The sequence below is a fragment of the Trachypithecus francoisi genome, unplaced genomic scaffold, assembly GCF_009764315.1.
Source record: "Trachypithecus francoisi isolate TF-2019V2 unplaced genomic scaffold, Tfra_2.0 Lachesis_group13, whole genome shotgun sequence".
NCBI lineage: Eukaryota > Metazoa > Chordata > Mammalia > Primates > Cercopithecidae > Trachypithecus > Trachypithecus francoisi.
The window spans coordinates 6,726,622-6,751,015 of NW_022681458.1; the positions used below are offsets into that span (position 1 = coordinate 6,726,622).

The window sequence follows — 24,394 nt, forward strand, 5'->3', positions numbered from 1 at the left end:
AATCTCAGACAATGCCCAGCAGTGAGACCACAGCAGAAAGCAGCCTGGGGGGCTCAGGACACACGAGGGCCTCCGGCAATACCCTACAGTCAGGTGACCCTCCACGGCTTCCTATGGGATGGGCTGGGCTTGAGCCACTTCGGATATTTTTTTTTTTTTTTTTTTTTGAGACGGAGTCTCGCTCTGTCGCCCAGGCTAGAGTGCAGTGGCCGGATCTCAGCTCACCGCAAGCTCCGCCTCCCGGGTTTACGCCATTCTCTTGCCTCAGCCTCCCGAGTAGCTGGGACTACAGGCGCCCGCCACCTCGCCCGGCTAGTTTTTTGTATTTTTTAGTAGAGACGGGGTTTCACCATGTTAGCCAGGATGGTCTCGATCTCCTGACCTCGTGATCTGCCCGTCTTGGCCTCCCAAAGTGCTGGGATTACAGGCTTGAGCCACCGCGCCCGGCCGAGCCACTTCGGATATTAAAGGGACAGATGAGGCCTGGGAGAATGGGGGACTTGGGTCCAGCAGAGCAGAACATTCAGGCTCCACACTGTTTTCATGAGAGACACAGGGGAACCCTGGCTTGGGCTGGGAGGAGGCGGAGGCATTCATGGGAGAACATGTCAAGGAGGGCACTAGCTACAGGAGGAGCAGGGAGGGCATTTCAGGAAGAGGGAAGAGCAGATGTGAAAGGCATGAGCTGGAAAACTTGGTGAATTTGGGGGACTATGAGAGGGGAGTTGATGGCAGGGAGAGGCCTTGGATGTGGCAGGAGGGGTTGGAAGGGAAGACACAGGAAATACAGCCAGGGCTGGAGCAGGAGCTGGGTCCACGGCCAACTTTGTTTCAAGATCAGAGACATTTGAGCAGAATATGCTGATGAAAGCAATGGAGGAGAGAGTGCAGTGAGAAAGGCTGGAGACACAGAAGAAAGGAGACTGGGTACATGAGCTCAGGAAGGTGGAGGGCTGGTGGGAAGGCCAGTCCCAGAGCACAGACGCCTCCTCCACTGTGACAGGAAAGAAGGGGAAGCAGCAGAGGGGAGATGCAGCGGAGTCTGTGGGTTTGCAGCAGGAAGATGAAAGAGGTCCCAGCTCCTAGTTTCTGTCTTCTCTGTGAAGTAGGAGTTGAGGTCATCTGTTGAGAGTGAAAGATGAGGTAGGGAAGATCATCAGAGGTGAGAGGCTCTGGGAAGCCGGGAGACTGGGGGTTGTTGACGGGATTGCAGTCAAAGTCCACCAAGCTGATGGCAGCAGTGTGGGAAGGGAGTCATCGAGTCTTTGCTGCTTTCAATCAAATGCCCGGTGGTGCCACTTCCCATCCTCATCTGGCCATGAGCAAGTGGGAGGAAGAGGCTGGAGGAGTATTGGGATGGATGTGTCAAGGCAGAGGGGGTGCAAATCCCAGGTCTCAACCCTGAGAGAAGGGGCTTCTGAGACATTAAGCAGCAGCCACGTAGCATGGCTGCAGGGAAACAGTGAGCTCAGGGAGTGATGCCTGCCAGTAAGGGACATGTTGCAGAGGATGTTCTGATGGGAAGTGGAGACCTGGGTCATTCGTTCAGCAGGAGTGCAGGATGCAGAGGGCATGGGAGGCTGAGGAGGGAGGAGAGAGGCAGGTGCTCAACAAGGGACAAGGAGTCACAGGACACAATAGGATCAGGCTTGGGATGAGGACAATGGGGCTGGGAAGTGGGGGACTCCAGGCTGCTGGAGAAGAGGCAGTACCCTGGGAGGAGCGAGCTGGCTGATGGTACCCTGCTTGGCAGTGGGGGCCAGCAAGGTGCCAGTGAGCACCTGTCCCAGTAGTTGCAGCCTCCCTGAGCTCAGATGGCCAATGTGCATGCCTGACACTCGATATTCATCTTTCCCTTTCACCCTAGGAGCTGGTGGAGGAGAGCAAGGGAGGATACCCAGCGGCTCGCCCCTGCTTGAGTGCTGGGTCGGGAGGGAGGCTGGCTGAGGATGAGGGAGCAGGTCCCTTCTGCTTGTCCTGACTCCTAGGATCGGGCACCAAAGAGCACCAGGGCTGATGTTCCCACCTGCTTCTCCTGACTCCTAGGATCGGGCACAAAGGAGCGCTAGGGGCTGATGTTCTCACCTGCTTCTCCTGACTCCTAGGACTGGGCACCAAGGAGCACCAGGGCTGATGTTCCCCAGGGTTATCTTATCTGCCCATTGGCATCAATGAGCCATAAAGTGGATCTCAGCAATCTCTCTGCTCTGGGCCAGGTATGCATGGGCCACTTATCCCAAAAGTGTCAGGTGACACTGTCCATCCCACAAACGAGGAAAATGAGGCTTGGGCAGGTGGGTCACATGCAAATGGTCCCACAGATAGCCAGAGCTGGTGCAGTTGAGACCCAAGTGTGCTAGGCTGAGAAGCACCCTCCCCTCTTCTTCCCACACTCACCCTCCTGGGCTCTGCATGGGACTCTCTCTGGCTGCTCTGAAGTCCGTGCTTGCTGGGTTCTTCGTTTGCCTTTGCTTTTTCTCTGGCTTGTTTGGGGCATGGTTTAATTTACCCCACAGGCAAAATGTGTACTTTCACCTTAGGCTTCGGGTCCACTGGGGGTGATGCTGGGGATAGGCTGGGACTGGCTGGCTTGTTCAACCTTTTGAGATCAGTAGTGAGAGAACAGTGGGCTGGATTCAGGAAGGCAGCAAGGTGTGATGAAGCTCCCTGGGCTGAATGGAGGAATTGGTTTGGAGAGCCAGCTGTGGCTCTAGGAGAGGCCATCTGACAGTGGATGGGGAGGGGAGGCAGCCACGCCAAACCCTGGCCCAGCAACGCAGGGCCAAGCGAGTTGACACCCTGGCCCCTCTCCCTTCCTGCCCTTTGATCTCCTGCCAGGGCCTCCAGCTGGCCAAGCCCATGCTGCCTGCTGGAGCAGACTCAGGGTGGAGACGGGGAGGCTGGATCTGCAGGGGCTACTGGAGAATACCAGCACAGGCTTCCAGGCCACGCCACGGATTCAATTATTTTACAGCCTTAATTAGGCTCCGACGTTAATCATGTATTTCATTCTAGCTTGCTACAGATTCTTCATCACAGCAGCGTTATGAGTATTATAAATTTAGTACCCATCTGGATAGTTAAGGACTTCCTAAAAATCACCCTGTTCCATCCCGAGGGTTCTTTCTTCTGATTTTTTCCCTTCCCACAGCTTGTAACCCTCTAAGCCAGCAGTCCCCAGCCTTTTTGGCACCAGGGACCGGTTTCACGGAAGATGGTTTTTCCATGGATGGTAGGGGGACACGGATGGTTTTGGGAGGAAACCGTTCCACCTCAGATCATCAGGCATCAGTTAGATTCTCCTAAGGAGCGTGCAGCCTAGATCCTCATGTGTGCTGTTCACACAGGGTTTGGGCTCCTATGAGAATCTAATGGCACTGCTGATCTGACAGGAGGCGGAGCTCAGGTGGTAATGCTCGATGACTGCCACGCACCTCCTGCTGTGCAGGTGGAATTAATTTTAATGCTATTTTTATTTAGCTTGATATAGTCAACATATCATTTCAACGTAAAATCAACATAAAGAATTTATCGAGGAGAGAGTTTACATTCTCTTTTTCATACGAAATCTTTGGGACCTAGTTGGTACGTTACCCTGGCAACACAGCTTGGCTTGAATGTGCCCCCTTCCCAGTGCCCAGTGGCCCCACGGGGTGAGTGGCTGCTGTGTTGGGCAGCACAGGTTTGGACTCTGTTGCTACCACTCCAATACCCAGGCTACTGTCACAGCACGGCTCCTTGCCAAGAGTTCCCCTCCCTGACTGCTGCACAAAATAAAAACAAGAGACCCATTTGAGAATGTGCACACTCAATTTGGTATCTCTAGAAGCCAAGTAGCTGAGCCAGGGCGACAACGAGGACAATTCGGGGTAAGGAATCTCCCTCTTTGAGGGGAAAATGTAGATTAATTCTTTGCAAGCCTACAAGAATTTTCCTTCCTCTTTCTTCAAAGCAAAGGAGCAATTGTTCTCCCTGTGGTTCACCGCAGAGGGCACCTGTGGAGTAGTGATAACCTGTGTGCTTTGGAGTCAGACAGGTCTGGGTTCCAATTCCAGCTCTGTCATCTCTAGCTGTGTGACCCTGGGCAAGTCACCTGACCTCTCTGAGTTTCAGTACCTTAATCTATAAACTGTGAAAAACTTACCTACATTTTATGTGGTTTGTGATAATTTACTGAATTGACATATCTAACTTGCCACACACACACAGTACAAGCTCAGCAGATGGTGGCCACCATTCTACGTCGGTGAGAAGCATGTCAGAGAATAAAAAGGAGAAAGTGAATGTTAGACCCAGTACCCCTATCTTCTGAGGATGAGCACAGATCTTCCAGGTCCGAAGGTCAAAAAGATGATGTCAAACAGCCCTGGTGGATGGGGAAAAGTCTTTGGCTTAGAAATGCTGGAGTGATTTGAGAGAGACGGCTCTCCACTTGATAAATCACGTCTCGTGACAGCTCCAGGGAAGTCTATGGGAAGAGTAGCTGCTGAGCTCTGTGCCAGATCCGGCGGCTTCTGTATCAGAAAGACATAGTCCAGAGGATGCCACGTGGGAATCGAAAGAGCAAGAGTTACAGGAAGGATGAGTCAGAAGCGAGCCGGGGTGAACAACAGTCGTCTGTTCCTTGAGACATGCCGGGGCGCTGGAATCACGTTGTCCCACCACGCGACGCCTGCTCCTTTCCTGAGCCCATCCTGACTGCCCTGCAGAGCTACCGAATTGTTTTTCTTTTTTAATCACTTGGGTAAGTAGATGCTGTGTGTCTGTTTAAAAAGTAAAGGACAATCAATTGCCTATGGCGGTGGTGGTGTGGGGGAAAATCAAACATGACTTTCAAGGATAAATTAGTTTCCTATGGTTTTAATACAAGAGGTAAAGAAAACATTTATCCCTCTGCTTTTCAAAATAAGAAAAATAGGGATGAAACTTGGTTACCAAAAAATGACAAATAATGGACTAACTTCTGCAATCCCACCTTATGGGCAAGTAAAGGAGAAAAGGAGGACTATGGGGAGAAAAAAGGCAAAATGTAAAAATATGAAGAGAAATCATACAGATCATCTACAAGAATTCCAACTTGTCCAGCCTCTGTGAGAAAATAGGGTGTTTTGCTTTCCCCATGTGGTGGAAATCCATCTCAGAGTAATTGAATATTCTTTTTTTTTGAGACAGGGTGTTGTTCTGTTGCCCAGGCTGGAATGCAGTGGCGCAGCCATGGCTCTCTGTATCCTTGACCTCCCGGACTCAAGGAATCCTCCCACCTCAGCCTCCCCAGTAGCTAGGGCTATAGATACACATGCCCAGCTAATTTTTGCAGAGACAGGGTTTCACCGTGTTGCTCAAACTGGTCTCTAACTTCTGGACTCAAGCAGTCTTCCCACGTTGGCCTCCCACAGTACTGGGATTACAGGTGTGAGCCACCACACCCAGCCCAGCATGTTCTTTTAAATGAATTCATTGAGCAGACTGAAGAGTTAACTGACCCTGTTGTCAGCCTGCATCGCTTCCTCTTTCCTCCTCCCTCACCCGATCTCTTGGCTCTGTTTTCCTCCATGATGGCGTCATTCCCAGGCAGGAGACAGCAGTGCAAGGCTCATAGTGTCCTTGCACTACCACCCAGACAAAACAACAGTGGCTTTCCTTCCCAGGGTCCCTCTTGGTTCCTGTGCAGCCGTTTCTGTCCCCGTGCGCTAGTGTCAAGGTGGGAGAGGGAAAGACAAGATTCATAGATTGGCTCCAATTGAGCAAATGCCCAGCTCTGGCTGGTGACGTGTGCAGCAGATTCATGTTCAGCAGCAACACGCACTTCAAGTGGGAGAAAGCAGCTCTGCAACAGAAAGAGGAGCTGCTGTGGGAGGAAAGGAAGGAGTGAGCATCCCAGCTCCTGGGAACTCATCTCTAGGGTCCCTGGAACGTGGTTTAAGGGACCCTGCTCCCTCCTCTTCTAATGTATTTTGCAAGTAAGGATGCTGAGGCCAAAGAGGAGAAATAAAATATAGCTGTAGATCCTCGTTATTTGCCAATTCTGTATTTGTGAATTGGCCTTACTTACTAACATTTATGTGTGACCCTAAAGTGAACACTCGGCACTCTTGTGATCACCAGTAGACATGGACAGGGGAATGACCAATTTGAATCTTCCCGTGTACATTTTCCAGCTAAGGTCAGACAAGGCAACACTGTTTTCTTGTTTCAGCTCTCCCATGGGAAACAAGTGTCCTTTTCAGTCTATCAAGTGCCCTGTTTTTAACATTTTTGTCCTTTTGGTTGGTGATATTGCTCTTTAAAATGACCCCCAAGGGTAGTGCTGGAGAGCTTTCCATGTTCATAGCACAAGAAGGCTGTTACATATCTTGGGAAAAAAACACGTGTGTTAGGTAAAGCCTGCTCAGGCATTCGTTATAACTCTGTTGGCTGTGAGTTCAGCGTTAATGAATCAACAATCTATATTTAAAAAGGTGTCTTTACACAGAAACACACACAAAACAAGACTGTGTATTGATTGGTTGAGGAAAGTGTTATAACCAGAGATTCACAGGAACCTAACTTTGTGTTTTCCTTAGGAGCAATGGTTCAGTATGCATGAGTTCAGTGTTCGCAGTGACTTTATAGACCGGAACTACAGCAAATAATGAGATCCAAACAAAAGGTCTTGGAGGCCACCCAGAGAGTCATTGACTAAGCCAGGACTCTGTGAATTTGGAGTCCACTGCTTTTGCATTCTGCCATATGTAGTGTGTGGTAGAGATAAGGAAGACAAAAACAAAGCAAGATGTGAGAAGATTGAGGGGAAGGAAGGGGGAAACAGCAGTTGAGCAAGCAGAGAAGTGAATGTCTATGAGGCACAGCTGTAGATTCAATGGCTCTCAGGCAGGCCAGGCTTGTCACACCAAGCTATTCCAATGGCTTGGACACCCACATCATAAGATTGTATAGGGAATAAGACTTATCAGCCTCGAATATCATAATTGAGCCTTCGTCTAGAAGTTGTATAAACCTAGGCCATAAGTTTCAACACAACTCAAAAAGAAGCCCCTCAGGACATTCACAAATGCTTTTGAGAATGTGAAGACTTTGGTTAACAACATCCCCTGGTTTAGGAAAATAAGAGAGGTGAGAGAATATTTATAAATAGAAACCATAAAATTTAAATTAAATATGTACGTGTTCTCTATGTTGCCATCAAAGTTCTGAGTCTTTTTAACAAAAGGGGTGGGGAAATTTCCTGCAGGATTTTGGTGTTTGCATGAGTACTGATCTTCAAAGGAGAGCTGGTTAGTAAACTCCAGGCTGTATAGGAACATCATAGAAATTGCTTGTTGTTAGAAATTGTTGTTAAAGTGCTTGATGCGGAGAACTGTAGTTATTAAACTTGCAGTTGTAAATTATGCATGTCATAGGAGAGTGAATTTACTCACCAAGCTGTGGCATGATTAAATCATGTACTTTACCTTTGCTGATTCTGTCATATTGATTCCACCAATACATCAAATCGGACATCGTTGTAAGTCACAATCTGGCATGAAAGTCTCCTGCCTGGAAAAGTTATTCTGACAAGTAAATAAGTGAGTGATACTAGCAAATTAATATTGGAATATAATTTACATTTCAAAGTGCTTTTCTTTCACACATGTTTTGTTTGATTCTCTGCTCTTTAAAACTAGGATTCCAAAGTTTAAACTTCAATGTCTTAGAAACTGTCGTTCTTTACCCAAAGAAAATGATCTGCTTTTATTTTCAAACTTCAGAATTTATTTTTAAAAGAGCATGTTTACTTCATTTTCTCAGGAGTTCTAAAAGATTAAAATACGTATGAATAGAAAACTCATGGATCTGAAATTAAATATGTGCTTGTATCTTAAAGCTTACTGTGTAGCCTTAGCATTATTTAGCAATTTAATAGATACATTTGTAATTTCTTACATAGTCACATAGACTGTCAAAGGATCTTCATTTTGGCTTTTGTTGGATTTATTCTCTGAGATTTCACATCTCTCTCCATTGGCGATAACTGCAGGTTATATCTGGAATTAGCATGTCTTTCAATTCATCAACCTTTTTTTCCAAAGCAAATCTTGGTTTTCTTATACATTGGTCTTAGAACGGTAAGCATTTGGAAAGTGCTTATATTGATGTTTTAAGACTCAAGACCTTCAGTGTGGGGGCTCAAGGAAGAACCCTGCCTCAGACTGAGCTGCTTTCAAATCAGGCATATTTTCCTTAGATCCTGTGTCATGGATTCATGCAATTTTGTACAACTATCTTCTAAGCTGCCTTTTATTCTCTAGTCATGCTCTTTATAAACTGCCTGCATGTAAAGCAATGAGAAGGAACAGTGACTTGTATAGGCGTCATGCTTTATAGTTTACAGAATGTTTTCATAACCTTGAAAGGATCCCAACACCTTAAAAGGGCTTTTTGTCACATCAGTATATTGAATGAGTAAATGACTGAATGAATGAATGAATGGACCCAGGATCTTATATGAGTTTGACAACATCCCTGGGAGGTATCTTCATTTTACAGAGAAGGAAATAGATATGTATCTTATAAAAGTCAACACCAACCTCTATTTACTTTCTATTCAGATAATTTCTCTAGCCTGGGATTGTATAGTTCCCTTTAGTTAAATTAGTACAAAGAAAGCAGTTTCAGGAAGCAAATGCACAAAGACATTCACCTCTTTTTGGTTTGCACAAAACTGACTCTAGATTTATTCATTCAGTCAAATGACACCACGGTCAAATGTCCTCTCTCCATCAGAGCTGGAATTGGCATGATGTACACTTTCTGCTACAGAACAAAAGAAATATGTGGGTGTCCCTGAAATTAACCTGGCTCACATTTTCAGCAATTGAATGAATCTTTGTGGGCCTGCTTTTCCTGATATTTCACTAGCGTTTCATTGAAGGCTCTCTGCAGGGGCATGGTCTCGTTGACTCTTCACTGACCCTATCCTTGAGCTGTATGTATTTCAGTCGCTGCTAAGTGTGTATGATCGCTCTCTGTGTATGATCCTTAGAATAAGACACAGGACCCACATGTCAATCAAACTGACCATCGTTTCCATCAGGACCATGCCATGGGCAATCCTCAAGGAGGGTGGAAGCATCTTGCTCTTGTCCACAATTGTGTACAGGCAATATCAGGTTAGTCGAAACAAATGATATGGCTATTTACTCTAAGGTGTGGTGATCTCTGCTCTTTTAGACCTCAGCAAAGACCATCTGTGACACTTCTTTCTAGGGCTGGCATTTCATCATTGACAAACTCAGTTTCATTCCAGGTGTCTCTTTGCTCTTCTGCTACCTGCCGGCCACTTTCTCTGTATCTTCATTCTAATCCAGAGGAACAGAGACTCTGATTCAGTCTGTCTATGGACGAGTCCTCTTAGATCATGTGTGTTCTACCTGATCCAATCAGTTCTGGATGGAGCATCGCAAGACCTCAGTATGCCCTCAGGCCCTGTTGGTAGTAGGGCTGTGGACAGGACCAGGGCCTGGATAAGGGGCATAGGAAGGGCTGCATACCGGCGTGCATCTCATTCAGGCCCTTCATCCAGTGGTGCTGGATCTGGTTTGCATCAGCTCATGAGAGTCAACTGTGAAAATTTCAGGAATATTGTGAGCCAGTTGTTAAGTATAGCCAGAATTAAAAATTAAATTATGTAAATTTATAATAAAACAAATTATATTAAAAGCAGAGGTGATAAATGCACAAAATTCATTTTCTAATTATTTCACTACATTTTATTATTATTGATGCCTAATGATGGATGTTGCCTAGCCCCATGGTAGCAATGGTGTGTGACCATGCTTCTCTTCTCAGCTACACATTTACTGCCGTCAGGTTGCTACCCTGATACCAGTCATGGTGGGAGCATTTACACCATGGCAATTGTCAAATGCTACAAACCAGGGCTTAATTTACTGTTTTGTTGATTATCTAGACCAGGGGTCCCCAATCCCTGGGCCACAGACTGGTACCCGTCTGTGTGGGTGGGAGAGTCAGCAAACTTCATCTGTATTTACAGCAGCTCCCCATTGCTCTCATTACAGCCTGAGCTCCACCTTCTGTCAGATCAGCAGCGGCATTAGATTCTCATAGGAGCAGGAACCCTATTGTGAACTGCATTTTCGAAGGATCTAGGTTATGTGCTCCTTATGATAATCTAATGCCCGATGATCTGAGGTGGAACAGTTTCATCCTGAAACCATTTCCCCATGGCCTGGCTGTGGAAAAATTGTCTTCCATGAAACTGGTCCCTGGTGCCAAAAAGGTTGGGGACTGCTGGTCTAGACTAATAAATTAATGGAGTTAATGCTAATAGTGAAGATTAAATGAGAAAGTGTGGCGTGTCCATAGTCATTATAAGTATCACAAACAATTGAGGAAATATTTTTGCAGTGTTTAAAAGTATTATCTGACTCAGCAGAACGGGTGCTCAGACTATTGACAAACAAGTTAGGTTTCAGAACACAGCTTCATTGCTTTCTTTTTGTCTGATGCTTTAACAGGAGGGAAAATGTCAACCAACATTTTGCTTTTTTTTTTTGAGATAGAGTCTCACTCTGTCACCCAGGCTAGAGTACAGTGGTGTGATCTTGGCTTACTGCAACCTCTACCTCCTGGGTTCAAGTGAGTCTCATGCCTCGGCCTCCTGAGTAGCTGAGATTACAGGTATGTGCCACCATGCCTGGTTAATTTTTTTGTTGTTGTTTGTATTTTTTTTTTTTAGCAGAGATGAGATCTCACCAGGTTGGCCAGTCTGGTCTTGAACTCCTGGCCTCAAGTGATCCACCTGCCTCGGCCTCCCAAATTGCTGGGATTACAGGTGTGAGCCACCACGCCCAGCCAACCGACATTTGTCTCAAAACTACACTTGTTTGTGAATTGAACCATAGGTTGGCTATGGATACAAGAGTTCACCAGAGATTGAGACAGCATCTTGTCAATCAATTGACTTTTATTTAATACTCTTTATTATAAATTCTATATTATATTTTCTATAATATATATTCTAAATTTTATATTATATATAGAATTCTAATATAAATTCTAAATTCTATATTATAAATTCTATAATAAAGAGTCTCATATATTTGATGATTTGTAAACTGTGTGACACATTTCTTGTATTAGTAAAGTTTATAATAACTATATGCATGTGTGTATATATGCATACTGTTTTGGGAGACTGATTGTTAAATGTTTACTGCACCTCAGTGCTCTTGCCCACCCATGGGACAGCCCATGGGCTGAGGAGAGCCCAGCAGGGGCTGTGGGGAGGTAGCAGGGAGTGTGGAAGGTGCTGAGTGGGGCCAGCTCTCCTGCAAGGGGGGTTGATGTGCAGAGAAGCCTTGGAACCCTAAGAGAGTGGGACTCATGTTCCCGCCCCTAGGAAGTGTAAAAGAAAAATAAATGCCTGGATCCCCAAATCACTAAGCCAAAGGGAAAAGTCAAGCTGGGAGCTGCATCAGGCAAACCTGTCTCCCATTCTGTTCCTAAAGAAGGTAGCTACAAAGATCAAGAAGCTACAACCTCCCTCACAATTTGCCCACAAGGAAATTCCTTGTGGAAAAAGGACTGACGGAACTCAAAGTCATCCCTCTCCTCATGGGAGACAAAGATGTATCTAGATTGCTTCCTCGGCCCTGTTGCTTGACTAAGCCAGACTAGAGCACAAGTGACTATTCCTATAAATTGGGTATTCATTTTGGGAAGCTGAGGCAGGTGAATCACGATGTCAGGAGATCGAGCCTGGCCAACATGGTGAAACCCTGTCTCTACTAAAGTACAAAAATTTAGCCGGGCATGGTGGTGTGCTCCTATAGTCCCAGCTACTTGAGACTGAGGCAGCAGAATCACTTGAACCCAGGAGGTGGAGGTTGCAGTAAGCCAAGATCGTGCCACTGCACTCCAGCCTGGCGACAGAGCAACTCTCCGTCTCAAAGTAAATAAATAAATAGAAAAAGAAAAAAGAAAAAAATTGGGTATTCAGTGAGAGGCTAATCAGAACCTCAAAAGAATGCAACCATTTGTGCCATTTGTCTCTTATCTACCTATGACCTGGAAGCCCATTCCCCGCTTTGAGTAGTCCTGCCTTTCCGGACCCAACCAGTGTACATCTTACATATATTGACTGATGTCTCATGTCTCCCTAAAACGTATAAAATCAAGCTGTGCTCCGATCGCCTTGGGCACATGTCATCAGGAAGGACTTCTTGAGCTGTGCCCCAGGCATGTCCTTTACCTTGGCAAAATAAACTTTCTAAATTGATTGAGACCTGTCTCAGATAAATGTTTTGGTTTATGGAAGGCACTGACAGTTATGGTGACGGACAGAGCTGCAGAGACAGTCATCCACGGGACGCCAGCCCAGCAGCTGGGTGGAGAGTGCTGTTCCTCCTCCCCACAGCAGCACTTCTGAGAAAGGAGAGGAGGCCTGTCATCCTCTCCTCCAACCCAAACAGAGCCTGAGCTCAAACATTTGCTCCAGGGAGGAAAGGGAATGTAAATCATCCTGGAAATGAGGCTTTAAACTGGATTGAGTTTTTATACTTAAAGCAACTGGAAAGTTTTGGATTCTATTCAAGATATCATCAAGGAATGAAAAGGAAGATTCAACAATATATAGTTCCAAGTGGTGATTTTTAAAAATTCCGGATTTCCCTCTCACAGAACTAACTACTGAAAAGCATGGTTGGACTGGCCTTGAATAACTGTTAGGTTTTTTTTTGTTTTTGTTTTTTTTTTTTTTGCTCTTTTTGCCTGGGCTGGAGTGCAATGGCGTGATCTTGGCTCACTGCAACCTCTGCCTCCCAGGTTCAAACAATTCTTCTGCCTCAGCTTCCCAAGTAGCTGAGATTATAGGCATGCACCAACATGCCCAGCTAATGTTGTATTTTTAGTAGGTTTCTCCAGGTTGGTCAGGCTGCTCTTGAACTCCTGACCTCAGGTGATCCACTCTCCTCGGCCTCCCAAAGTGCTGGAATTACAGGCATGAGCCACTGAGCCTGGTCACAACTGTTAGATTTTTATTGTAGGTGAAGTGACAGCTTTTCCTCTTTTCTTTGCCCAAACCTCAGAGTCAAATTAGTGACCAACTTCATCAACTCACTATGTGGTATTTTGGGGCAATCTGTATTCTCTTCCTGTACATATTTTACAATCACTCTAACTTCCTCAAGTACTTCTTCTTATCTTTTGTGTCATGAGTAGTTTGTAAATCATGTCATGTCGTTTTTAGGAAGAGGAGAATTGGAAATAAATGAAGAATTACACTCACTAAAGTAAGATGTAACTTTTTGGGAATCGAGATGGCAGAACAAAAGTTCATGACCATGAGACGTGGTAGATGTGAAAACTGAGTTATTGACGTTTGAAGGATCTGTTACAGCTAGATGCTCAGACTGTGCAGATAAGGTGAGTCTTTGGTTTATCATTTCATTTCTTTTTAACTTCAGAGAAGGAGCACTGAGTTAATAACACTTCTCTGGTCATGACCCATTTTTGTTAGGGATTCATGAAAAGTGCCTGTTTTACTATACTTTTATCCCCATTTCAAATTCCCCATTCCTCTCCTTTAATAGGTAATGATTTAAATGAATTTAACATTTATTTTCTTGTTCATATGCATTTCTGAAAAAATGTCCAGTTTTGTTTCGAGTGCATTTTTAAAGTTGGACATTGCTTCACATTTTTATATTCTTTTATTTTATTGCATTTTCTCTCCTGAAATGTCTGTTTCTTTTTTCTTTTTGCACTTTAGTTGTTGATGTTTTTTCAAATTGATTTGTTGGAGTTATTTTAAATGTATATTCTAGATACTACTCCATCGTCTACATGTGGAATGCAAGTATCTTGTTCCAGTCTGTTGTTATAAAAATCTTGAGTGTAGTTTAATAAATTTTTATGGAGTGATAAGCACCAGGTTGAGAAGTAGAACATTACCCACCCCAGCAGCCCCCTCGTGGATCCCCCCAATTGCTCTGTCCTGTTTTGTTCCCAAATGTAACTGCAATCCTGATCTCCAATATCAAAAGATGAATTTGCCTGTTTTGACATTTCATATAACTGAAATAATACAATACGCATTATTTGGTGGCTGGCTTCTTTTGGTCAACAACGTATTTCTGAGAGCCATGCATCTTGATGCACTTAGGTTAGTTGTCATTGTTGTATACAAACAAAAAACAACCCCTTTAAAAAGCGGGCAAAGGACATGACTGGACACTTCTCAAAAGAAGACATTTATGTGGCCAAGAAACATATGAAAAAAACTTAGCATCACTGATCATTAGAGAAATGCAAATCAAAACCACAAAAAGATACCATCTCACGCCAGTCAGAATGGCAATTACTAAAAAGTCAAGAAACAACAGATGCTGGTGAGGCTGTGGAGAAATAGGAACGCTTTTACACAGTTGGTAGGAATGTAAATTAGTAAATTAGTTCAACCATTGTGGAAGACAGTGTGGCGATTCCTCAAAGATCTAGAACCAGAAATACCATTTGACCCAGCAATCCCATTACTGGATATATACCCAAAGGAATATATATCATTCTATTACAAAGATACATGCTTCCATATGTTCACTGCAGCACTATTCACAAAACAAAGACATGAAATCAATCCAAATGACTATCAGTGATAGACTGGATAAAGAAATATGGTACATATACACCATGGAGTACTACACAGCCATAGGAAGGAACGGGATCATGTCCTTTGCAGAGACATGGATGGAGCTGGAAGCCATTATCCTCAGCAACTAACACAGGAACAGAAAACCAAACACTGCATGTTCTCACTTATAAATGGGGGCTGAACAGTGAGGCCTTTCAAAGTGCTGGGATTACAGGCGTGAGCCACCATGCCTGGCCTCTGCTAGATTTTTAAATACATTCCTGGAATAAACACGACTGGGCCATGATACGTTATCCTTCTGAAAACTACTAGATTTGATCTGAACACATTTTTTAAAGCATTTGTACATCTATATACTTGAGTGAGATTGATCTGTAATATTCCTTCTTTGTTATGCCCTTGTCAGATTTTGGTATCAAAGTTATGCTGGATTTGTCTATGAATTAAAAAGTGTTTCCCTTTTTCTGTTTTCTGGAAGAATTTGTAGACGAACAGTACTATTTCCTCCTTAAATAATTTGGAAGAATTCATTGGTGAACCCATGTGGGAATACAATTTTCTTTGTAGATAATTTTAAAATTATGGATTACATTTTTTAGGTAAATAGAAAGTTTATATTTTTCTACCTTGTATGGATTTGGTTGGTTTTAAGTTTTTTTCCCCTGGAAGTTTTTCATTTTTTTTCTAAATTTTTAAATGTATTGGCGTAAAGTTATTTTACAATATTCTTTAAATGTATTTTAAATGTCTGAAGAACCTGTAATGATGTCCTCCACTTTATGACGTGTGCGTGTGTGCACAGGTGTGTTTGTGCCCTTTCTCCCTTCCTCTCTCCCCTCTCTCTCTCCTTTCTGAAACAGCATTGGTCAAGGTTTATCAGTTTTATCAGTAAACTAACTTCGGCTTTATCAATTCTCTATTGCCCATTTAACTTTCTATTTGGCTGTTTACACTTTTTTAAATTACTTCCTTCTTTCTACTTTCTTGGGACTTAGTTTGTTCGCCTTAAAACTTTTCCAGGTGTGTTGTCAGCACTGATTTTAACCCTTACTTTTATTTTTAAAGTTTTTTGAAAATTTCAATAGTTTTGAGGGTACAAGTGGTTTTTGGTTGCATGGATAAGTTCTTTAGTAGTGATTTCTGAGATTTTGGTACACCCATCACCCAAGCAGTGTACACTGTTCCCAATATGTAGTCTTTTATTTCTCACCCTTCTCCTGTCCCTTTCCCCTGGGTCCCCAAAGTCCATTATATCATTCTTCTGCCTTTGTGTCCTCATATGAAACCTTATTTTCCAATACACGCAATTAAGGCTATTAATTTCCTGCTAAGCACATCTTCAGTTGTATCCCATAAGTTTCATCTGTAGTGTTTTCATCACCATTCAATTTAAAATATTTTCTGATTTCAATTTTAATTCCTTTTTTTTTTTTTTTTTTGAGACGGAGTCTTGCTCTGTCGCCCAGGCTGGAGTGCAGTGGCTGGATCTCTGCTCACTGCAAGCTCCGCCTCCTTGGTTTACGCCATTCTCCTGCCTCAGCCTCCCGAGTAGCTGGGACTACAGGCGTCCGCCACCTCGCCCGGCTAGTTTTTTGTATTTTTTTAGTAGAGACAACGTTTCACCATGTTAGTCAGGATGGTCTCGATCTCCTGACCTCGTGATCCGCCTGTCTTGGCCTCTCAAAGTGCTGAGATTACAGGCTTGAGCCACCACGCCCGGCCAATTTATTTATTTATTTTTTTAAGTGGTGGGTTATTTAGAATTCTATGGCTTATTTAACAAAATTAGAATAACTTAGTTTTGTTTTCATAACTGTTTTCTAGACTAAATTCACTGTGGACAGAAAACTCATTAATTCATGTATTATATGAGTTAATTCATTTAAAAATTTGAACTTGGACCAGCTAATTGTCAATTTTGGAAAATGTTCTACATGAACTCAAAAAGAGTATATATTCTACAGTTGCTGGGAGGAATTAGATACAATTTGTTATGAATACTGTTCAAATCAATATCTATAGATTAAGGAAGGATGTGTCTGATCGTTCTATTAGGTACCAAGCAACGTGTTTTAGTGTTCCAATCTGATTGTGTACATCTCCTTTTAGTCTGTCAATTTTTTCTTTTTAGTCTGTCAATTTGGAATCTATGCTATTTAGTAATGCAAATTTAGAATTCTTACATCTTCCTAATGGACCACACTTTCCTCATTGTGAAATATCCCCACATTTCTCAAGTAATGCTTCTTGTATTATGGTTTATTTTGTCTGGCATTAGGGTAACTATGCCAGCTTGCTTGCTTATTTATTTATCTATCTATCTATCTATCTATCTATCTATCTATTTATTTATTTATTTTGAGAGACAGAGTCTCACTCTGTGGCCAAGGCTAGAATGCAGTGGCACCTCAGCCTCCCAAGTGGCTGGCATTACAGGTGTGTACCACCACACCCAACTAATGTTTTGAAAATATTTTTTGTAGAGACAGTCTTGCTATGTTGCCCAGGCTGATCTCAAACTCCTGGCCTCAAGCAATCCTCCTGCTTTAGCCTCCCAGAGTGTTGGGATTATAGGCATGAGCCACTGCACTTGCCCCAGCTTACTTTTGATTGGTGCTTGGTTGGTGTATCTTTTCCCATCCTTTTAATTTAAATATTTCTCTTTTTTTTTATTAAATGTGTTTCCTGTAAGAAACATATAGTTCAGATTTGCTATTTTATCCCATTTGACAGTACTGTCTTTAAAAAAATCAGTAGATTTTATTCTTTGGGGAAGTTTTAGGTTTATGGAAGAATTGAGTGGGAAGAACATAGAGTTCTTCTGTAGCCCCTCAGTGCCCCCATCCTCTCTCATTAACATCTTGCATTAGTGTAGTGTATTTGTTATAATCGATGAGCTAATATAAACACATTATTATTAACTAACATCTATAGGCTACAATAGAGCTCACTCTTTGTGTGGTAAATTCCAAGAGTCTTGACAAACGCATAATGACATGTATCCCCTATTACAGTATCATACAGAATAGTTTCACTGCCTTAAAAATCCTGCATGCTCTGCCTATTCACCCCTCCTTTTCTCTTCAACATCTTTGTACTATTTAATTTTTTAATTGTAGTTTTTAGTTTGACTACAGGCAGTAAATTGCTAATATGTTTTATTTTAACTACCTCTTACTATTGGATTTCTATTTGTTCCACATGTTCCATGATCCTTTTTCTTTCCTTTTTTTGATTATTTAAGTATTTTAAAAATTTTCTTTCTCTCCTCTATTAGTTTGTGACTTACACACTCTTGTCCTGCAGTTACCCTAGAGATTTCTACACACATCCTTAACTTTTTAGTGTCTAATATAAATGAAAATATAAATGAATATTTTTAATGCTTCTGAAACAATATGAGGACCATGGAATACTCCAACTTTATTTACTACTTTCACCACTACATCCTACTGTTGTCCTATATATTTTTTTTTTTTTTTATGAGACAGAGTCTTGCTCTGTTGCCCAGGCTGGAGTGCAGTGGCCGGATCTCAGCTCACTGCAAGCTCCACCTCCCAGGTTTACGCCATTCTCCTGCCTCAGCCTCCCGAGTAGCTGGGACTACAGGCGCCCGCCACCTCGCCCGGCTAGTTTTTTGTATTTTTTATTAGAGACGGGGTTTCACCGTGTTAGCCAGGATGGTCTCGATCTCCTGACCTCGTGATCCGCCCGTCTCGGCCTCCCAAAGTGCTGGGATTACAGGCTTGAGCCACCGCGCCCGGCCTGTTGTCCTATATTTTATTCTATACCTATTTCAAAACCACAAGACATTATTTTTTCTTATGTAGTCAATATTCATTTGTGTTTACCCACCTATTCACCCTTTTTATTGCTCTACATTCCCTCCTGCATTTATGAATTCTGTATGAGAGCATTACTTCTGCCTTAAGAATGAAGGCAGCCAGATATTAAGACAAACTTCCTTCAAATAAGCAAAACTAAGACTGCTAACTTCTCAGCAGAAAACAAGACTGCTTCTAACGTGTCCAAAAAAGCCAAAAGACAATGGAACACCTTGAAAGTCTGTATAACTGCCAACTAGAATTCTGTACACACAGCTGAAGGGCAGATTAGATACTGTGAAGAGAGAATGAGCAGATTGGAAGACAGATCAGAAGAAAATATCCAGACTAAGCTTGTAGATGTTAAAGGGTCAAAAATATGAAAAAAAGTTTAAGAGACAGAAGGGATAGGTATAAAAGGTCCATGTGGAAGTGGAGCCTCTTGAAATAGAATAAATATCTCTTAAAAGTGAAGACAAATAAGATTTGTCTTCCAGATTAACAGAATCTGACAGAAAAGATTATAGGTAGACCTGCACTAAGGGAAAGCCAAATGGTATCCTTAAGCTTTTAATAATGTTATCTCCTAACAAAGAGATGTATTTATTTATTTGTTTCTGGAAAGCAGCATATCACATCAACGGGTCAAGGTGTTCAGATGGCTGAGTGCTGGATGGCAGTCCTTTTGTGAGCTAGCCTATTGTCTCTTCACTTTTCTTGCTAGGGAGCAGTCTTCAGGGTCCCATTTGAGAGCCTAGGGTGTTCACAAGGGCCCCTTCCCATGACTGGGCCCAGAACCCAATTTTGGTACCCCCACACAGCAGGGACACTGAAGAGGAGGGCCTTCGGTCTTTCCTTTGGGAAAAGGACAAATGCAACACAAATGCTGGGCTCACCTCTCTTGGTTTTATTCATCTTCTAGATCCTTCTTCATACAAATGTTGTCTGTATGTTTTTCAACTTTTAAAGTTTTTCTTAGTGGAAATGTTGGGCCTGAAATGACCTAATCAGAATATGTCGGAAAGTGAATTCTCTGAATACATTTTTAATACAGTTGTCCCTCAGTATCCTCAGGGGATTGGTTCCAGGACCCCCTGCACATACCAAAATCTGAGGATGCTCAAGTCCTTGATATAAAATGGTGAAGTATTTGCATACAACCTACACACAGCCTTCTATGTACTTTAAATCAAGCTTGTTCAACTCGCAGCTCACAGTCTGAATGCAGCCCAGGACAGCTTTTAATGAGACCCAGCACAAATTTGTAAACTTTCTTAAAACATTATGAGATTTTTGGGCCCAGCGCGGTGGCTCACGCCTGTAATTTCAGCACTTTGGGAGGCTGAGGCGGGCGGATCACAAGCTCAGGAGTTCGAGACCAGCCTGACCAACATGGTGAAACCCTTCTCTACTAGAAATACAAAAATTAGCTGGGTATGGTGGCACGTGCCTGTAATCCCAGCTACTCAGGAGGCTGAGGCAGGAGAATCTCTTGAACCTGGGATGTGGTGGTTGCAGTGAGCCAAGATTGCTCCACTGCACTCCAGCCTGGGCGACAGAGCGAGACTCCATCTCAAAAAAAAAAAAAAAAAAAAATTATGAGAATTTTTGTGATTTTTAATTTGTTTGGCTCATCCACTATCATTAGTATATTTTATGTAAGGCACAAGACAATTCTTCCAGTGTGACCCAGGGAATCCAAAATATTAGACTCCCCTGCTTTAAATCATCTCTAGATTCCTTATAATGCCGAACACATGTAAATGGTATGTAAATAGTTGTTATGTTTTGCTGTTTACAGAATAATGACACGAAAAAAAATCTGAATATGTTCAATGCAGTCACCTTTTTTTACTGAATATTTTCAATCTGCAGTGATTTGAATCCACAGATGTGGAATCCATGGATAAGGAGGGCCGACTCTATATGAATGGTATCATGATGCATATTCATATACATCTCATTTGGTTTCTCATTTTTCACTAGCATCCATGTTTATTTGTAAGATTCATTCATATTAGTAAATATTCTTGTCATTCTTTTTCTTTTTGTCCCCCTTCATTGATGCAGGAAATGTCAGGAAACACACACACACACGCACACACACACACACACACACACACGCGCACGCACACACACACACACACACGAGTGCTTCCGGCAGCCTGCCCCCCAAAATACTGCCACAATGAATATCTTTGTGCACGCTTCCTTTTACATCTGTGCTGTATCTCTTTGTGGTCTCCACCCAGGAACAGAAATTTTCTCCCTCAGGTGGTGTGCTACTATGTAATTTGTCAGTAATGCCGGATCATTCGAAATGGCTGGTGTACTCTGTCTTCTCTCCAGGACATCAGAGGGCCTGTGACCACGTATTTTCGGCTTTTCGTTTATGCTCATCTTCAGTTGTAGAGTGGTTTCTTATAGTTGTTTGGATTTGCATTTTCCTGATGCAAACTGATGAAGTTGAATAATCATCATATGTTTTTAGCTTTTTGAGTTTTCTCGTTGTCATGTCCTTGTTGATATTTTGCCATTTTGTTGTTTATTGATACATTTTCCTAGAAGGTCTGTAAGAATCCCTTGTATATTACACAGGTGTATTCCTTGTCAGTTTTTGACACAGTAATTTTTATCTAATAATTTTGTCCATCGTGCCCTTCCTTGAATACCAATCTTGAATTTTAATGTATTCAAATTGGTCAATTTTGCCATACAACGTGTGCTCTTAGAGTTTTGTTCCAGAAGCATTTTTCCAACCCAAATCACAAAAATATCATGCTACATTTTCTCCTATTAACTTTATAATTTTACCTGTCCCATTTGGTTTTTAATCTAAATACAGTCCACTCTCAAATGTGGTTTGGTATAGGCACCCAACGTAACTTTCCTTTAGATAGTGAGCCAGTTTTCCCAAGATCATCTGATGAATTTGTCCATTGTCCATAGATGTGTGTCATTCACATGCACTAAATTCTCATAGCATTTCCTCTTCCTGAGCTGTTTATCTGTCTCCCTCATCCAGATGTCCATTCTGCAGCAAATGCCACATTCCTGTGATCTTGAAGTATGTCTTAATATCTGTTGAGGCAAATCCCCTGTTTCTTCTTTGTAAGATTGACTTAAATGTTGGACTTTTATTTCTCTATGTAATTTTTAAGTAAGTTAATGAGTTTCTTAAAAAAGATCTGAAATTTTGATTGGAATTGCATTGAATTTATATATAGTTTGGTGATAAAAGATATCTTTATAACATTACATCATCTCAGCCAAAAGTAGAACATCTCTCCATTTATTTATATCTTCTTCTGTTTCCTTCACCATAATTTTGACGTTTCACAACACAAACATTGTATATTATTGGTTAAGCTAATTTTATAATACTTATGAATGCATTGCTCCTGTGAATGGATTACTGCTTTTAAAAAAGCATTTTTTCTTCTTGTTGCTGAATAACAGATAGAGAAATGCTATTGGTTTTTGAAGGTTAATCAAGTAATCAGAAATCAAATGGCCAATCTTTTTAACTCTAATACTTTGTGGAGCCAAGTTTTCTAAGTAGATAATCATTCAATGATGACGGTTTTATCTATTCCTCTTTCATTCTCATACTCTTTGTTTGTTTTCTTTCTTTGTTCTTTTGACCAGAGCCTCTGACAACATCTTCAGCAGAACCAGTAAATAAGAACCAGTAAATAAGACTCTTGTCTTATTATCTTAGCAAAAAATGTTTCCAAAGTTTCTTCATTAGGAATAAGATTGGCTGCAAGTGTTTAGGCATAAAGTATGATCAAATTAAGGGAGTTCAGTTCTTCTCCCAGTTTGTGAAGAATTTTTTCGTTAGTACTGTTGAGCACTACTAAATACTTCTGTATCAATTGAGATAATCACATGCTTTTTTCTTCTGTAATCTATCATTGCTCAGGGTTACTGTCAGAAGTTAATTCCCTGACTATGTGGAGTGGCTGAGTATGGGAGAATTTTTCTTCAGGAAAGATTTAGAAAAAGAATTTTGTTAACTGTCCCAAACTTTTAATTTTTACCACCAGGTTTGCAACTTTAAACTGGCGCTTAGAAGAGGACTCTTCAACAGGGGTCCCCAGCTTCCGGGCCATGGACTGGTTCTGGTCAATGGCCTGTTAGGAACAACTACACAGCAGAAGGTGAGCAGTGGGAGATCTAGCAAATCTTCATCTGTATTTACAGCCGCTCCCCATTGCTCACATTACTGCCTGAGCTCTGCCTTCATTCTGATCAGCGGCGACATTAGATTCTCATAGGAGCAAGAACCCTATTGTGAACTGCACATGCAAGGGGTCTAGGTTGCATGCTCCTTATGAGAATCTAATGCCTCATGATCTATCTCCCATCACCCCCAGATGGGACCATCCAGCTGCAGGAAAACAAGCTCAGGGCTCCCACTGATTCTACATTATGGTGAATTGTATAATTCTTTCACTATATATTACAATGTAATAATAACAGAAATAAAGTGCACAGTAACTGTAATGTACCTGAATCATTCTGGAACCATCTCCCCCTCCTCCGTGCCAGGTCCATGGAAAATTTGTCTTCCATGAAACTGGTCCTTGGTTCTTAAAAGGTTAGGGACCTTGTTCTTCAAGATTAGTTTATAGTCCAACCTGAATAAAATGCTCTTGGAGTCCCTTTGTCATTAAAAAAAAGAAAGAAAGAAAGAAAGAAAGTGCTGCATTGGCCAGCAAGGTGGTTCATGCCTGTAATCCCTGAGCTTCAGGAGGCTAAGGCAGGAGGATCGCTTGAGCCCAGGAGTTCAAAGTTACAGTGAACCCATGATTGCACCACTGCACTCCAGCCTGAGCAACAGAGCAAACCCTATCTGGAAATAAATAAATAAATAAATAAATGCAGTATTCTATCTGAGAGCAGTTCAGCAATTATACTTACTGTTGGTATGAAAAAAGAGGTGCAGAGAAAAACACAATGTGAGATATAATTAGAAGGGCCTGTGCAAAATGTCAGCTCAGCTTCCCCTCCTCCTGCTAGTGCTTCCAAAAATGTGATTCCTGGAACCTTTGAGTTTATTTCTAGTTTATCTGAATGCGTTTTATGAGCCGTTTCCCAAAATATCCATTGGATCTCCTTTGGTCATCGTAATCAGCTCATAAATTGAGCTCATCATCTGTAGGGCTGGAAGACGTTGGTGCTTCTCAGCCATGAGGGCCATCATGTGGGATTCCTCTCTTCCAGCCACTGAAACCACAGCTGAGACGCTGGCTGGGACAACTCAGCTGCAACCAAAACCATCCCAGTAGGAGGCTGAAGTAAGTCTGTGGCTCCTGAGATATTTTCCATCTCTTACAAGGCTGGATTTAATCTAAAGCTTGATAAACAAAACAAAACAAACTCTCCGCTTAGCTTTTAGTAAATAGATGCCATTTCTTGTTGTCACTTGTCTATTGTCACAGCTAAGCGAGTAGTTCTTGGGATGACATCATACTTAACCATGCTCTCATTTTAAATTACCCTTTGTTGTAAAGCCTCATCAACACTGAGCCGCATTATTACATAAACCGAAGGCTGATGGTCGCCCCATTTGTCTTGTGGAAAATGAGTGTGTTCTGTGACCGTGGGAACAGCCCGTTCTTGGGAGAGGTATCTGTCACTTCTGGTGAGGATTGGTCTCTGTCTTGGTTATAAAGGGAAGGGTCTCCCCCTCCACCCTGTTTGGCAGACAGCCTTTTTCTCTCACATTTGTTGCTGCTGTGGGTTCTGTGGTTTTTAAGAGAGCAGAAAAATTCAGCTCTTCTGGTTTCCTCTTTTTCTGAAAACCCAGTATTAACTTCTCATGGACTGGCATTTTGTAAAATTTGCCTTTGAAAAGCAGTCCGTGTTGTGAAATGCTCATATACACGGCTGGAAATATCCTTCTGTAACGGAT

The 24,394-nt window shown here is 42.4% G+C and overlaps 1 long non-coding RNA gene across 1 annotated transcript; it reads left to right on the forward strand.

The window, feature by feature from the left end:
• The first annotated feature begins 4,511 nt into the window (after window positions 1-4,511).
• Window positions 4,512-22,628, forward strand: LOC117095292. Its single transcript, XR_004441901.1, has 3 exons — window positions 4,512-4,744; window positions 13,250-13,425; window positions 22,524-22,628. It is a non-coding gene; the product is annotated as an uncharacterized LOC117095292 (long non-coding RNA).
• Window positions 22,629-24,394: the final 1,766 nt, after the last annotated feature.